This window comes from Schistocerca serialis, chromosome 3 (assembly GCF_023864345.2).
Source record: "Schistocerca serialis cubense isolate TAMUIC-IGC-003099 chromosome 3, iqSchSeri2.2, whole genome shotgun sequence".
Classification (NCBI taxonomy): Eukaryota; Metazoa; Arthropoda; class Insecta; order Orthoptera; family Acrididae; genus Schistocerca; species Schistocerca serialis.
The window spans coordinates 616,685,963-616,700,451 of record NC_064640.1 but is presented as its reverse complement, the minus strand read 5'-3'; positions in this window follow the sequence as shown (position 1 = coordinate 616,700,451).

Sequence of the window (14,489 nt, the reverse complement as noted above, 5' to 3'; positions counted from 1 at the left end):
GAAAGAGGGTGGAGCAATTTTTTATTTTTGCTCTCTTCTTCGCAGCATTTAGCGACATTACTAATTATTTTTCTTTCTCGGCTCCGTAGTGTGCTACCCTTTGCTCTTCTCTGAGGAGTGGATGGAGTATTTGGCGTTGCCCGCGATGGGCCAGGAACCTCTTCGTCACTTATAATGCACTGTAAAACTTCACTAAGGAACGCAGCGAAGCTCACCAGTCACTTTACAATGTATGCAAACGTGTTCAACTCACTAATTTCAACTACTTTTCGAGGACCAGACCGCCACCTCCTCCTCCTAGGAACCAGCGCCAAGTTTGAAATCTGCAAGTAAGCAAAGCTCACTTGCGCTTCTGCCACCAACCTAAGAAAATTGTTTCAAACTAAGCCACCAGCACTCAACCTCTTCCTAAACGTTTCGGCTAAAAGGACTCACCCTGCACTAGTCCCATGGATGGAGGAACCAATTTACTTTATTTAGGAATGGAGTGTATGTATCACACCGACATGTTCCACACCATACAGGCCTGCAAAACACTCCTACATAATTCATTTATAATGCTCTAGGCACACACTTGCTAATTGTAAGCAGTTAAAAATAGCTCATAGCACAGCCTACAGACATGCGAACCACTCGTAAATAATGCAAAACATTTACGTCCAAATAGCCAAACAACCGCTAATTTTCTACAATAATTTCAGAGCATAGGCTGATCGAAGGAGGAACGAGTGTACTTTATTTATTTGTGACATATCTTTTTGAAACTTTTGCTTCTCATAGGTTTCGATATGTAAGGCTGACATAAGGCAGTTTCTGAACTCCAGTAGTGCACTATACGTGGCAACACAACCACATCCACCAGGATATTCATTCCAATCCAGACCTCTAACTCCTCTACAGATAAATTTGTCCAGTTATTTGTTGACTCACTCACAGTCTGACCAGATTGCAGTTTTTGCCCAAAAACCACTCAGACTGCGCTGTGCTGCTCAGGGAAGTAAGGAAGGGCTGCACTCTATTTATTTGGAGCCCTTTTATTTAGTCGTTGAGTATATTTGTCATAAAACACTCACACTGATCCGGCTGTGGTCATCTGACACAGGCCACAAACACGTAAACAACTCCTAATTTCACCACACAATAGCAAACAGCTCTTAAATAATGCAGTACACAATATCAGCAGACGAACTCTGTACTCTTAAACTCTCCAAATAATGCACCGCACACTGCACAGACATGCTCACAAAATAGTGCAACAGACGCGCCCAAACACCCTCAGCTGCCAAACCGACCGAAAGTCTCTGCTCGGCCTCCCCCAAACATGACCTCAACACAGTCGCATTCGCACCCAACACCGGAGAAATTGATATCGCCTATGCACCTTAGATTACGCTCCAAGGCAGGCCGCGCGCGCATGCGGTCGGCGGGGAAGGGGGTTCCAGAGTCTCCAGCCGAGTTCAGCTTCCGAGCGCCCGTCACAGCCGACACATGTGGAAGCTTCTCATGTATACCCCCGGCGTCTCAGGTCTGGACCTGCCTTCGCGTCTATTGTCAGAATAGCTCATAGCTCGTTGACACACTCGATTAATGCGGCCGGGAAAACATTTACTACTCGCATGCAACCGAGATGGTGACGGAAAACCAATCACTCTGATCTGCGCTGCAGACACGTGTAATCATTGAGAACACTCTATTTATTTTTTCGAACAACTTATCTAACCATACAGTGTATCTATCACGCTATCACAAAACACCAATCCCAGATGTGCCCTGGGCCATGTTGCACGGCCCACAGACACGCACCAAATCATAATTTCAGTACACACTATAGCAAACTGCTACTAAATAATTCATCACACAGATGTGTAGATACGCTCAGTACTCCTAAACTATCCTAATAACGCATAGCAGAGCCTGCAGATCCGCTCACAAAATAACTCAGCAGACGTGCGCAGGTACCCCCCACTCCGCACCCTGCCCACGGGATCGTGAAGTCACCCATCCGTCTCATTTCAGACCTCGCACAGCCCCTGCTCGGCTTCCGCAAGTGTGAGTTGGCGCGGTCAATGCGCTCGTCAGCGGTCAAAGCACACACATACGTCCGTCCAGAACCACGATCCCGAGCCGCTACCACCGAATGCGGGTGAAAGTCAACTTTATATCAACGTAGCACAATTATCAAAGCACAGCCTCCATACGCTATACACATCATAGCAGCACATGTCTTTACCACCTATGACCCTGTAGCACACTGCGCGTTGCTCGTCACATGACATTACACGGTCCTTTAACTAAACATAATTACACATCCCTGCTCTCGCCTCGTCGCGTGACCAGCCATCTAAAACCTTCTCAATATTATTCTTACTTTACAACATTTTTTTTAAAAATAAGATCTAATTTACACCTCCCACCGCACCTAAACTCACACCCGTCCCACAATCAACATACGCAAACGTCCTCAACCCTATCTTGACACTCATATATCACTCCACAAACCATGCCCATCAATCAATTTACCATTCTCATCCCCTCTTTTCGAATTACAAACGCAGCCTCTATCTGAACACCAATCAACTTATCTTTCTCGCACTTTCAACAGTAAAATTAATTTTACACACACCCAGAAATACCAAACGCAATTAAACAGTCAAACTTTTATACAGAGCATCAAGCACATACGACACTCACACCAATATTCAAGGCCTGGTCCATATTTACGACCTCCACCTTCAATTAAATATTATTACCATTGCCGCAACATTCTGTCAGCGCTCGATTTGTACCTATTTTTCCACTCTTAACTGTTGTCACTAGCGGTCGAATATCACTATCTATAGATTGCATAAATTTCCACATAAAAAAAAATCTCGCCCCGCCATTTAGAGACTCCTATATTCGAACACATACCATCATTCAACTATCACTTGCTCTTATCTAATAACTCATCCATCAGGTCTGGGGGCAAGGTCATCCCTTTCTTTCTTTCTTTCAGCAGCAGACAGCTATTTTTTTTACAGTGGTAGCTAAACTGCGCCATCAACTTAACATCACCATTCGCGAAACATATCTTCAAATATGTAAACACACTTACTCAATTACATAGCGGTGCCGTTGAGGACATGACCTTCAATATTACAGTTCTTAATCCAATAACCACCGAAACAAGTACTAAATGCCCAAACTAATCCCATAGCGCCTTACAAAGCGAGTGTCCGAGCGCCGCCGGCGACATGTCAAAGCCGCATAGCTGACCATCTAAACAGCCGTCCACTCAGCCCCAGGACCAGAATGCTGAAGTGGGCTATCCCTATACCTGCTCTCCAGCTATTGTCTAACGACATACAGTGCACAAATGGATTCCTGAATAGCGCAGATCTCTATCTCCCCCTTACATCTCCAACAGGACATGTAAACAGTGTCTCCCCCAGCCAGCAAACCCGACGTCATTCACCCTTTGCTTACAATTTCCACTCGCATATATAAAACCATATTCACTCCTGCCAAAACTCACTTAATGATAAAAAAGCATTCTCCCTTTCTAAGCACAGATGAGTATGCATTTATCTTCATCCATCTGATCTCTGCAATTTAAGTCGGAGAAAGACATATCTATTACCTTCTGCAAACTGTCTATAAACAGAACGATCTCAGTTACTACAACAGGACCTTGTTTTGACCATTCGCCGGAAATGCGCGCAATGTTGTACGCCTCAGACTAGGTACAAGTACAACAGATCCTCATCACCCTATCATCTTTATCCTCTACCATCAAACAGTGAAAAAGTCACGAAGGCACCAATGCGATCCACCTCCAGCACGGACAAACGGAATTCACAATACTCCCCCCAAATAACTCAGAGTGCAACCATCCAAGAATTCCTAACAGCTCGCCAAATCCAACACCTCAAACTACAGATGCCTATATAAACAAGACCATATTAAATATACACACACACTGCAGAGACCCCTTTAAAGTTTGATCACCCATACTCTAAGCGAATGAGAAGCTACCTCTGGCTCTTGTTCAAACAGTGTTTTCTAACACGCTTTTGCACACTGCCGAGCATTTCGTCTTCTGCCGCGACTTTGAAGTCATTGTCTGATTCTAAACAGACATTAACATGGACTGATGCATGGCCTCTCACAGGAAACTATACCTTGCATCTTATAAATTATATTCTTACAGTCGATAGCATAACATTGAATGATTTTAAATAAAGCACATCCACAAGGAAAATAGAAGAGCCTGCTGGCGTTGTAGCGACTTCCCTCGAAAGTGATTGACCCCCTCTACATTTGAAATCATATGTCGCAGTGACCGAATAGTTTATAACTGTGCATTCCATTTCTAGTGATTGGTCATTTTTGCACACAAGTACAGGATCACTGTTTTCGGTGCTAGCAACCCTGGAAGTTGCGGTCCATCAACCAAAATTTCTCCCCCAACTCAAGCAAGCATTGTCAGTCAATCATTATGTCGTACCCAATGCACAGATGATATGGATAAGACACCACTGATCTCCCATAGCTAAACCATACATTCTCTACTTTGCAAGTATCATTGCGACCATTCATAGATGACTGCTCAGCACGTCCATTGACACTTAATTCTCGAACACATAAAGACGATCAAATTATACCAGACAAAGCTATACATATTTCTAAGACCTCGCGCACTGTACTCGATCAATCTCCCTGCGTGTGACGGTCACAGAGCTATCTAGTCCTCTTACGTTAAAAGACTATCCTCACCTCGGCATTGACCTACCTACCCCGCAACATCGCTACCCAATTATTCCTCAACCGAGCAGACGAATACAGCTACACTCCACCTCTCTTGACTGAATAGAGCTTTTCTAGTCCTAAACCAGCCCAGTGCACCACATTTTTCGAAATGTAACCAAGTCTTGGAGCTTAACACACCATATCGATCTATAATAATAGATTTCAAAGTGCCTTAATTTAATAGCATACAGTTAAGAAGAACAAGAACGGAGCGATATTTATACACAACGTAGTTCGATGGATTTTTAAGCAAATCATCCAATCTATCATGTGTAAAGTATTGCTCTAGAGTCCATGATCGGTGCATCGAAGGTTCCGGTAGGAGAGAGAGAGAGAGAGAGAGAGAGAGAGAGAACATAAACACACACTCCTAAGACTAGAACGTTCAGCACTTAAAAACGAGCAATAACCTTAGATCGCTTACTTTTCCGTCCTGTCAGACATACATCCTTCTCCCCGGTGACCCTACGCTGAGCTATCTCTATCCCAATCGTAAAACTTTTCCTTTCTATCATACGAGCCCAATATAGCCCTGCGGACACATCTAGTGCCCAATGATCACACCAGATCACGAGTCAGAAATAATACTATTACTCCATCAGGTCAATATAAAAAATGATAGTTATTAGCAGCCGGCACATCCTACAAGCAAACAGATACGTATAACAGCAGCGTCCAACAAATGAAAATTACAAGTCATCCCGTCACCTACTCTGTAAACACCCGTCTGTCGGGTAAGTGTGTACACGATGATTACAGCCCCTCACAAATACCCACAGCTTACTTAGTTATGACGCTGAAGTCTCGATTTTACACCAAGCATGCGACAGGGTGGGGATCGCGTAAATCAAAGTGCGTTTAGAGGAATGTGTCAACTTTCATCACACATATGATGGAAGTCCTCCGATGACCGATGGGTTCACAGTTAACGATCGCAAGTAGACAGCGCTTTAAACCACATACTGAACACCTAGCCGCATACGACTAGAACGCTGGCTATATCACGTGACTAAAGCATCCAAATAGAATACTGGGAAAAAAATCTACCTTCAGCGCTCAGTCCGGAACCGCGCGACTGCTACGGTCGCAGGTTCGAATCCTGCCTCGGGCATGGATGTGTGTGACGTCCTTAGGTTAGTTAGGTTTAAGTAGTTCTAAGTTCTAGGGGACTGATGACCACAGAAGTTAAGTCCCATAGTGCTCAGAGCCATTTGAACCATTTTTGATCTACCTATAGCAACATGTCCTTCTCTAGAATAAATGAATCAACATTCGAATCGTACCTAGTTGCAGCTCTGTCTCAATCGATCATCCCATACACTCTATGTTATCATTTAACACAGATGTGAGTAAGTTTAGACGTGAATGATTCTCTGTCCCTCCTGAAAAGCATCAAATACAGTATTCAACTCGCGCGTATCACTATTACCTCAGTAGACATACACTATAATACGGACTCAACGAGAAAAGATTGACTGCCTTCCTTTATGTCGCTCGCTTTCCACGTCATCGTTTTCCTGCATTCCTCTTGTTGCCACATACTTGACTCCATGTACAAATTCCCCCCTGCGAACCAGAAGATAAGCAAGTACGTTCTCATTTTCACCGCATTTCGGTATATATTAGGTTAGTTTATATCTATGTACTAATCAGTTTTCGCATTTCGTTCGATTTTATGTCAGATCCAACATAAGTTATCGTTCTGTGTTCTAAACTTGTCTCTAAGTGTAACCAAGGTGTATCCAGTCACCTCCACATTCGGAGGGCGCTTGCTCTGTTTTCTGTATCTCTATGTACATGCACGCCTCGCGGAAGGCTCCCAGAACCCGATCCCATCGGCTGGTGGACCAAACTTCGAGCATAGAATACTTCTCCGGACGTGACGCGTGCTTGGTCCACCCGCGAACCCTATTACGGATGCTGCGAATATGCTCCGGATATATAGTGCGCAGCAGATCCACACTCGAACGCTAATTTGGGTATTGAATACTGTGGATCTGCATTCAAATACAGCTTCCTACCTTGCGCGTAAACGTGCTGTTATACGGTCATGGTGGATTCCACTGTCGGTCAAACTCCGGCGCCAAGCGTATCCTTTGTCCGGCACGCAGTCGACGGGCTCCATCCTGTCCAGCGTTAAGTGCTCGCGGACGCGGAAAGATGTTTACGTAGTCGGACTCTGAGGCGAGCGCGGCTGACCATTTGTGGCGGGACCCTGAGGCGCCGCTCGCCGCCTACCTGGCGAGCTGGCCGTGGGGGTGTGTGGGCACCGCTGGTCGCTTGACGTCAGCCGGCCAGGGAGCTGCCGATGGAGCGGGCTCAGACGGCCGCGCGTACGTCAGCTGCGCTCTGGAGTTTCGCTGTGTGAGCATGGAGAAGTCAGTTGGGACACACCTGCATGACCGTAATGTCTGAAATAAAGAGTCATTTTCCAGGTATTTACAGAAGGCTATGTCCGTCCTGTATATGGAGGGTGTGTGACGTAAGCGGGACGGCGGCGCAGCGATTGTACAGTTATTACACGCGCGCGAGAGCGAGTCAATTAGCGGGCGTTCTAGTGCGGTCCAAACGTGCTGTTATATAGTCATGGCGGATTCCACTGTCGGGTAAACTTTGCCGCTAAAAGTGTAGCACTGCGTTCTCGCTCGCACAGGGACACGTGGTGGACGGTGAGCGGTTGGCATCGACAGGTTTGAACGTGGCGCCAAAAGTGTGGCAGCGAACGGTCAACCGTTGTGTGATTCAGCTCCGAGGCAGACAATTTTGGCAGGAAACGTGCGGAGGCGACGAATACAGTGGTGAGCGGACAAGAGGGCCGCTGTGACATCAAACTCGACAAGTTCCAGGGTGTCTAGCGAAAACATGCTTACGAAGTGGGAGCGATTGCTGGGCTCGCCCCCTGCGCTAGTGGTCGGCCGCCTCACGTGACAGGCGTAGGTAGTGCCTCCGCATGCTGGCCAGGGGGTGGCGAGGATTGGAACTAATTCAGTTGGAGTGCGGACGTCGTGGTGACTGCACTGCGATATCAAAGATGTGTGTGCTGACTGTGTTGGAGAACAAGTGATGACCGTACTGCTTGAAATAAGGTCTTCAGTCCCTTCCCCCCTGCAAAATCAAAGGATGTGACTTACGTTACTATAAGAGCAGTTTATTATTTGATGCGATTATGATAGGCTACCAGTGAAAAAAAGATAAGAGAGGGAGAAAGTTCGTACGTGTGATCAATAATGGTGTTGGGATTTGAACTTGTGATAGATTTTTGTTGTGGAGAAAATCGGACATCTTGAATAAATAATAAATGATAATAATACATAGAAGTACAGTTTTCGATACATTATCGTGTTGGAATTTGAATTTGGCGCAATTTTCTAGTGGACGTAGGCCTATAACAATAATAATAATAATAATAAATGATAATGAATGATAATAAATGATAATGAATGGTAATAAATGACAATGAATGTTAATAAATAATCATGAATAATAATTAACAAAAGTAAGGTTATGCAGCCATTATCGTGTTGGAGCAATTTTCTAGTGGAGGTAGGCCTATAATAATAAATGATAAGGAATGATAATAAATAATAATAAATAGTAATGAATGTTAATGAATGATAATCAATAATAATAAAAAGACAAGTACGGTCTTTGCATGCATTATCCTGTTGGAATTCAAACTTCCCGCCATTTTTTCCTCTGGAGGCTTAGGTTAGTGGACGTAGCACAATTGGGCTATTTTGTGCCAAAATTCAAAATTACTGCCATTTTTTCTTGAGGTTAGGTTAGTGGGCGTAGCACAATTGGCCTATTTTCCCGCCAAAAGCCGTCATCTTGGATGACGTCATGCGATGTTGCCAAGCCTACATGCCGCCATCTTGGATGACGTCATCGCCGCCATCTTGAATAAGTTTGGCAACAATGCAGCGTGGCCTGGCTCGAAAATTGCCCCACTACTAATGTCAACAGGCATTCTTCTATTTAAGAAACGTATGTGTGCACAAAAAATACACTTTCTAACTATTATTACAATCTGTTTATTGGCCAACAGTATGAACCCCTGACTACCAATCCTTTCTGTGAAAACAGCACGTCAATAGCACTTTCCGTTTTCGCAATATTTACTCCCTGCCAGACGCAAGATTCGAACCTTGAACCCCAGGCACGCTAGAGTCACGCACGTAGGCGCGGAGTCACACTGACGTGAAAACTTAATGTGGATTGGGATGATCAGGTGTGACAGACCGATAGGCTCACTGCTGCACGTGGGACAAGGTACGTCATCTTGTGACATCACATCTTCAACAACTGTCATCCACTTTTGGGGCGTTTCCCGCTATCTGCTGCCTTCTGGATCTCATGAATCAACAGAGCAAGCTGGGTTTCAGACCATCGTTCCTCGTGGTAACCACGTTGATTCCTACACAGGAGTTGCTCGATCTCCGGAAAAATCGCCCTACATGAGTACAGTATATGTTTCGTAAGTCTACAACAGGTGTACGCCAGTGATGTGGGTCTATAGTTCTGTGAATCGATATTGAAACACTTGTTATAGATTGGAAAGAAACATTTTTCCAGTTATGTGGCACGTACGCTCAGTTGTCCTAGCAACCGACGGTAAATTGTTTCTATACTCTATTCATCATAAGAATAAACCTGTTGTAAACAAACACAAACGCGATGATTGGTCAGAAGCCGTAGCACACGTACACTGGTGGTATTACGCTCTTGGAAGGGTGTCCTATTTATATTAGGTAGGCCTATCTTGTTACTTAGTTACGTTAAATGAATCTTTTAGATGTTATAATGTATTAACAGCCATCAACGTTTCTCTTAACCACGCTTCAGCCATGTAATTTTCATTTAAAAATCGTGTGCAGTCACAAACTCTTATTCTGTTGTGCTCTGACTGTCGCGCTGATAATACGCAGCATGAAAATGGCTGATGCTGCTTCTTGCTCCATAGTGAAACACGCGTGTGGAACACGTTTAACAGGTGCCAAGAAATACGTTGTTATTGATGTTTTCCATAAACTTACTGAAAAAATCGGTTTTGAAGTTTTTCGACGAACTGTATTTGATACAGCTGGAATAAAAATGCCTTGAAAAGGCACAGTTTCATAATACCCAAGTTACGATAGGTGTTTGATCACCAATAGACGTTACCTGCCATTTTATTACATCAAATCGCACAATTAACGATGGGTTTTCAAGAGATCCTCAATTTGCTGGTGCCTGCAAACGGCATATATACATACGAAGGCTGTTCAAAAAGTATGTGACCTTATACTTTATTGTTGAAACCAACAATGATATCGGGACGCGTGCGATCGCTCTCTGTGTTCGTAGCCACAGGTAGTGTGCGTGCGTGATATTTTTCACGACTGCGGAAACCACCAGTCGCTGGCTAGCCGTTGAAAAGTGAACATGTGTAAGTGGTAGTCGTCGGATTTTGTGTTGTGAGCAAACTGACAGAAAAATGGAACAACGATATTGCATCAAATTCTGTTTTCAACTTGGCGATTCTCAAGTTGAAACAATCCGCAAGATTCCACAAGTGTTTGGAGACGAAGCAATGGGTACTAGATACGTAGATGAAGGTGTGGTACAACCGCTTTAAAGATTGTCGCTCATAAGAGAAGAGTGAAGCACGTTCATGAAGGCCCTCAATATCCACAAATGTTATTGATCACGTAAGGGCTCTGGTAATGCAGGGTACACGAATCACGATCACAAAATTTTCACACAATGTTAAAGTTAGTATTAGATCCATCCATTTAATTTTAACGGAACATTTGGATTTCAGGAGAATCTCAGCAAAATTTGTGTCATGGTTACTAACAACTGAGCAGAAGCAACTTCTTTCGGAGATCGCAAAGGACATGCTGGGTACTGTGAACAGTAATCCCAACTTTCTTAACACATTGATCACTGTTAATGAGTCCTGGGGTTGTAGGTACGGCCCAGAAACAAAGTTCAGTCATCGCAATGGGAGCATCTATAATCACTGAGATCCAAAAAGCAAGGGAGGTCCGCATCAGTGTGAAAGTCATGCTGACAATCTTTTTTGACTCCAGTGGCGTGGTCCACCCCGAGGACGCCCCAGAAGGTACGCCCCAGAAGGTATTAATGTCAATAACTAGTACTAATAAAAGATTCTGCGTCGCCTTCATGGAACAGTGAGACGCAAACAGCCAGACGTGTTGGCAGTGGGCAGTTGGCACCTTCAACACGATAATGCACCTGCTCATCGTCCTCAATTAATTCAGAGTTTTTTGGTCAAACAAAACTGGAAGTCGGATACTTTTTGAACAGCGCTTGTATGGACTTCAACTGAAAGCCAATATGCCGTCTCACGGCTGTACTGAAGAGAGATGACGGGCGTGCGACGAAGTTGGCGTTCTTTCTTCTAATTGGTCAACATTCAAACGGACGTTCAGAATATCTGCCATGCTAGATACTGCTCTACACGTTCGGAAAGACTCCCCAACGTGCTTTTTCCATGCTATGACGTCAGAAACTCGGCACGCTCAGTCTTCGAATGCACGGTCCATATGCCGACGGGTTAAGAGGTACGCGCTGTTAAACGAAAGCGCCGCTGGCGCAGCGACCAAAGTGTCTGGCTCGTGAACAGAGAACTTGTGTTCGCTTCCTAGTTGCATTCTGCAGGTTTCAAAAATGGTTCAAATGGCTCTGAGCACTATGGGACTTAACTTCTGAGGTCGTCAGTCCCCTAGAACTTAGAACTACTTAAACCTATCTAACCCAAGAACATCACACACATCCATGCCCGAGGCAGTATTGGAACCTGCGACCGTAGCGGCAGCGCGGTTCCAGACTGAAGCGCCTAGAACCGCTCGTCCACACAGGCCGGCTCTGCAGGTTCCTTTCATTTGTATTTTTTCCGCATCGGAACTAGTAAGAATCGGAGGGTTAAAAAGGTAAGTGAAGCAATAGAGAATAATAAGAATGTAGGCAAATAAATTGCTCAAACGGCTTGGGTTAGTAAAGAATCAAAAATGTAATGCTGGTCGCTTTACAATTACGCTTTCAATCACTCTGTTACATGTCCTCAATCTACTTTGAACTTATAGATGGAGGTACTTGTCATACGAAAATATATACTCGGGGTACTAAGAACATCTAACGCGCGCGACCTTTGCTCAACTACATCGTTCCTTCCAAAGGTTCGGAGGAAAACAAATTTGTTTTGCATTTAAAAATATTTATTTTCCAGAGATTAATTCTGATGCATACCACACATACGGAAACACTGTCTAAAAAGTCGGTGCTGAAAGCTGATCATGAATTATGCTGTGAATTGCTATTGCATATGCTCGGTTTTGCGATTCCCGCTGGGTTTTACAAAAGCAAATTGTAATTTTAAAGCTTCGAGATAAAGTTTTCAACTTGACGATGAAAGAAAAATCACATGGCAGGCACACAAGTGTGCAGTTTGGCAGTATTACTTCTGCCGTGCCAGTAGATTGACCCTCGTCGTTTATAAACATGCTTTCATACATGACGGGGTTCGTTTGTCCACCCCAGGAATCCAATATCATACAAAACTTGTTATCAGCAACGTATGGTTTTAAAATGTTCTCAAGGTATGTTTTGTAAATTGAATTCTTCTATTTCCCGGAGTTGGAGCAAGTGAAGTAAATATGTTTTAACGAGTCGGTTAAACAACTGACCTCTTGTACACCCCAAGACAAAATTAATCATTGGTTTCAATTTTCCAGACGTTGTGATGGAATATTGCAGCATATACGAATATGTTATTCTACACTGATACGCCAAAACAGTGTGGTCATCTGCTTAATAGCTTGTTTATCCGTCTTTGGAACGAAATACGTCACTGATTCCGCAAGTCAGGGATCCGACAATTTGTTGGTAGGTTTACGAAGGTATATGCATTAGATGTCTGCGCTCAGGTCGTTTAATTCGTGTAAATAACGCGCCGCTGATTTGCGTACGTGGTGATGACGCCCGATTGCGACTCAGATGGGTTTCATAGGATTTATATCAGGCGAAGTGGGTCGCCGATACATTAACGTGAGTTCACTGTAATGCTCCTCACACCAATATAGCACGGTTCTGGCTCCGAGACACGGACAATTATACTGCTGAAAGATGACATCGCGCCCGCATCTCGTGGTCGTGCGGTAGCGTTCTCGCTTCCCACGCCCGGGTTCCCGGGTTCGATTCCCGGCGGGGTCAGGGATTTTCTCTGCCTCGTGATGGCTGGGTGTTGTGTGCTGTCCTTAGGTTAGTTAGGTTTAAGTAGTTCTAAGTTCTAGGGGACTGATGACCATAGATGTTAAGTCCCATAGTGCTCAGAGCCATTTGAACCATGACATCGCCTTCGGGGAAGACATAAAGCATGAAGGGTTGCAGGTGGTTCGCAGCTGTCTTCGGTTACTACCACAGGTTCCATGCAAGCCCAGGAGAATGTGTCTCATAGCATAATACTGCTCCAACCATCCTGCGTCCGAGGTACGCTGAACGTTTTGAGCCGCCGTTCACCCCGATGAGCGCGTTTGTGGAGACGACGAGTGTCTAGTTACCTTGAAGACGACCATCGACCTAGTGTAGCAAAAATGTGGTTCACCCGAAGAGCCGATACGTTTCCATAGATCGACGGTGAGTCCCGACGGTCCCGTGGTCACTGCAGTCGTATTTGACGATGTCGTTGGGCCAACGTGTGAACACGTAAGGGTGGTCTGCTGCGGAGCACCATGTTCGACAATGTACGATGAGCAGTGTGCTCCAAGACACCTGTGCGTACAACAGGGATGCTACAGATCACCAACTGTCCTACTTTACAGAGCAGACAAGCCTCTGAACCCCACGTTCTGTGAACAGTCGTGAACGTCCAACCGTTTAGCGTCGAGTGGTAGTTTCACTGTCCTTCTGCCTCTTTCCGTCACGACAGTAGTACTTGAACATTCAACCAGCTTCGCCGTTTACGAGATACTCGTTCACAGGCTCTGGGTAACAATAATCTGCACTTTGTCAAAGTCACTGACCTCAATGGATTTCCCCATCTGCAGCCCGTATCTTCGCTAGGGTGATTCCCCGTCCGTGTCTGCTCCGCTTACGTACCCCTGATACTGCATCACGTGCAGGGGTCATAATGTTTTGGCTCATCAGTGTATGTACACTACCAACTGCAGCAAGGATTAGTTTTTCTTCCTAATGCGATAACGTGTGGCGAATGCTCGTCTTCGGAGCAACCTTACTCGGAATTGTTTTCATATAACGAGGCTTAAAATTTTAACTCTTGGCTAATCCAAGAAATTCGAGAAATTTATTTGCCTACTTTGTTATTATTCCTTACTGATTTGCTTAACTTACTAACCCTCCTATTCCTACCACTTTCGACGCGGAAAGAAATAGGAATTAAATTAAAAAAAACTGGAGAATGCTACTGGGAATCGAACAAAGGTTTTCTGCTACCGAGCCAGAGGCCTTGGTCGCTAAGCCAACGGTGCTTTCGTTTAACAGTGCAGAGCTTGTGGGTACGTAAGCGGCAATCGAAAAAGTTTCTCTCCTCGATCTGTAGGAATGCTATTGAAAAATACGCAGTTTTCAGGTATCGATCGATCCCGTCAGTTCTGAGTTGATTGCGCGTCATGAACTTTAGAGGTAGTTTTCTCAGAACCGTGGGGGGGGGGGGGGGGGAGGGGGGGAGGGCTGTCTTA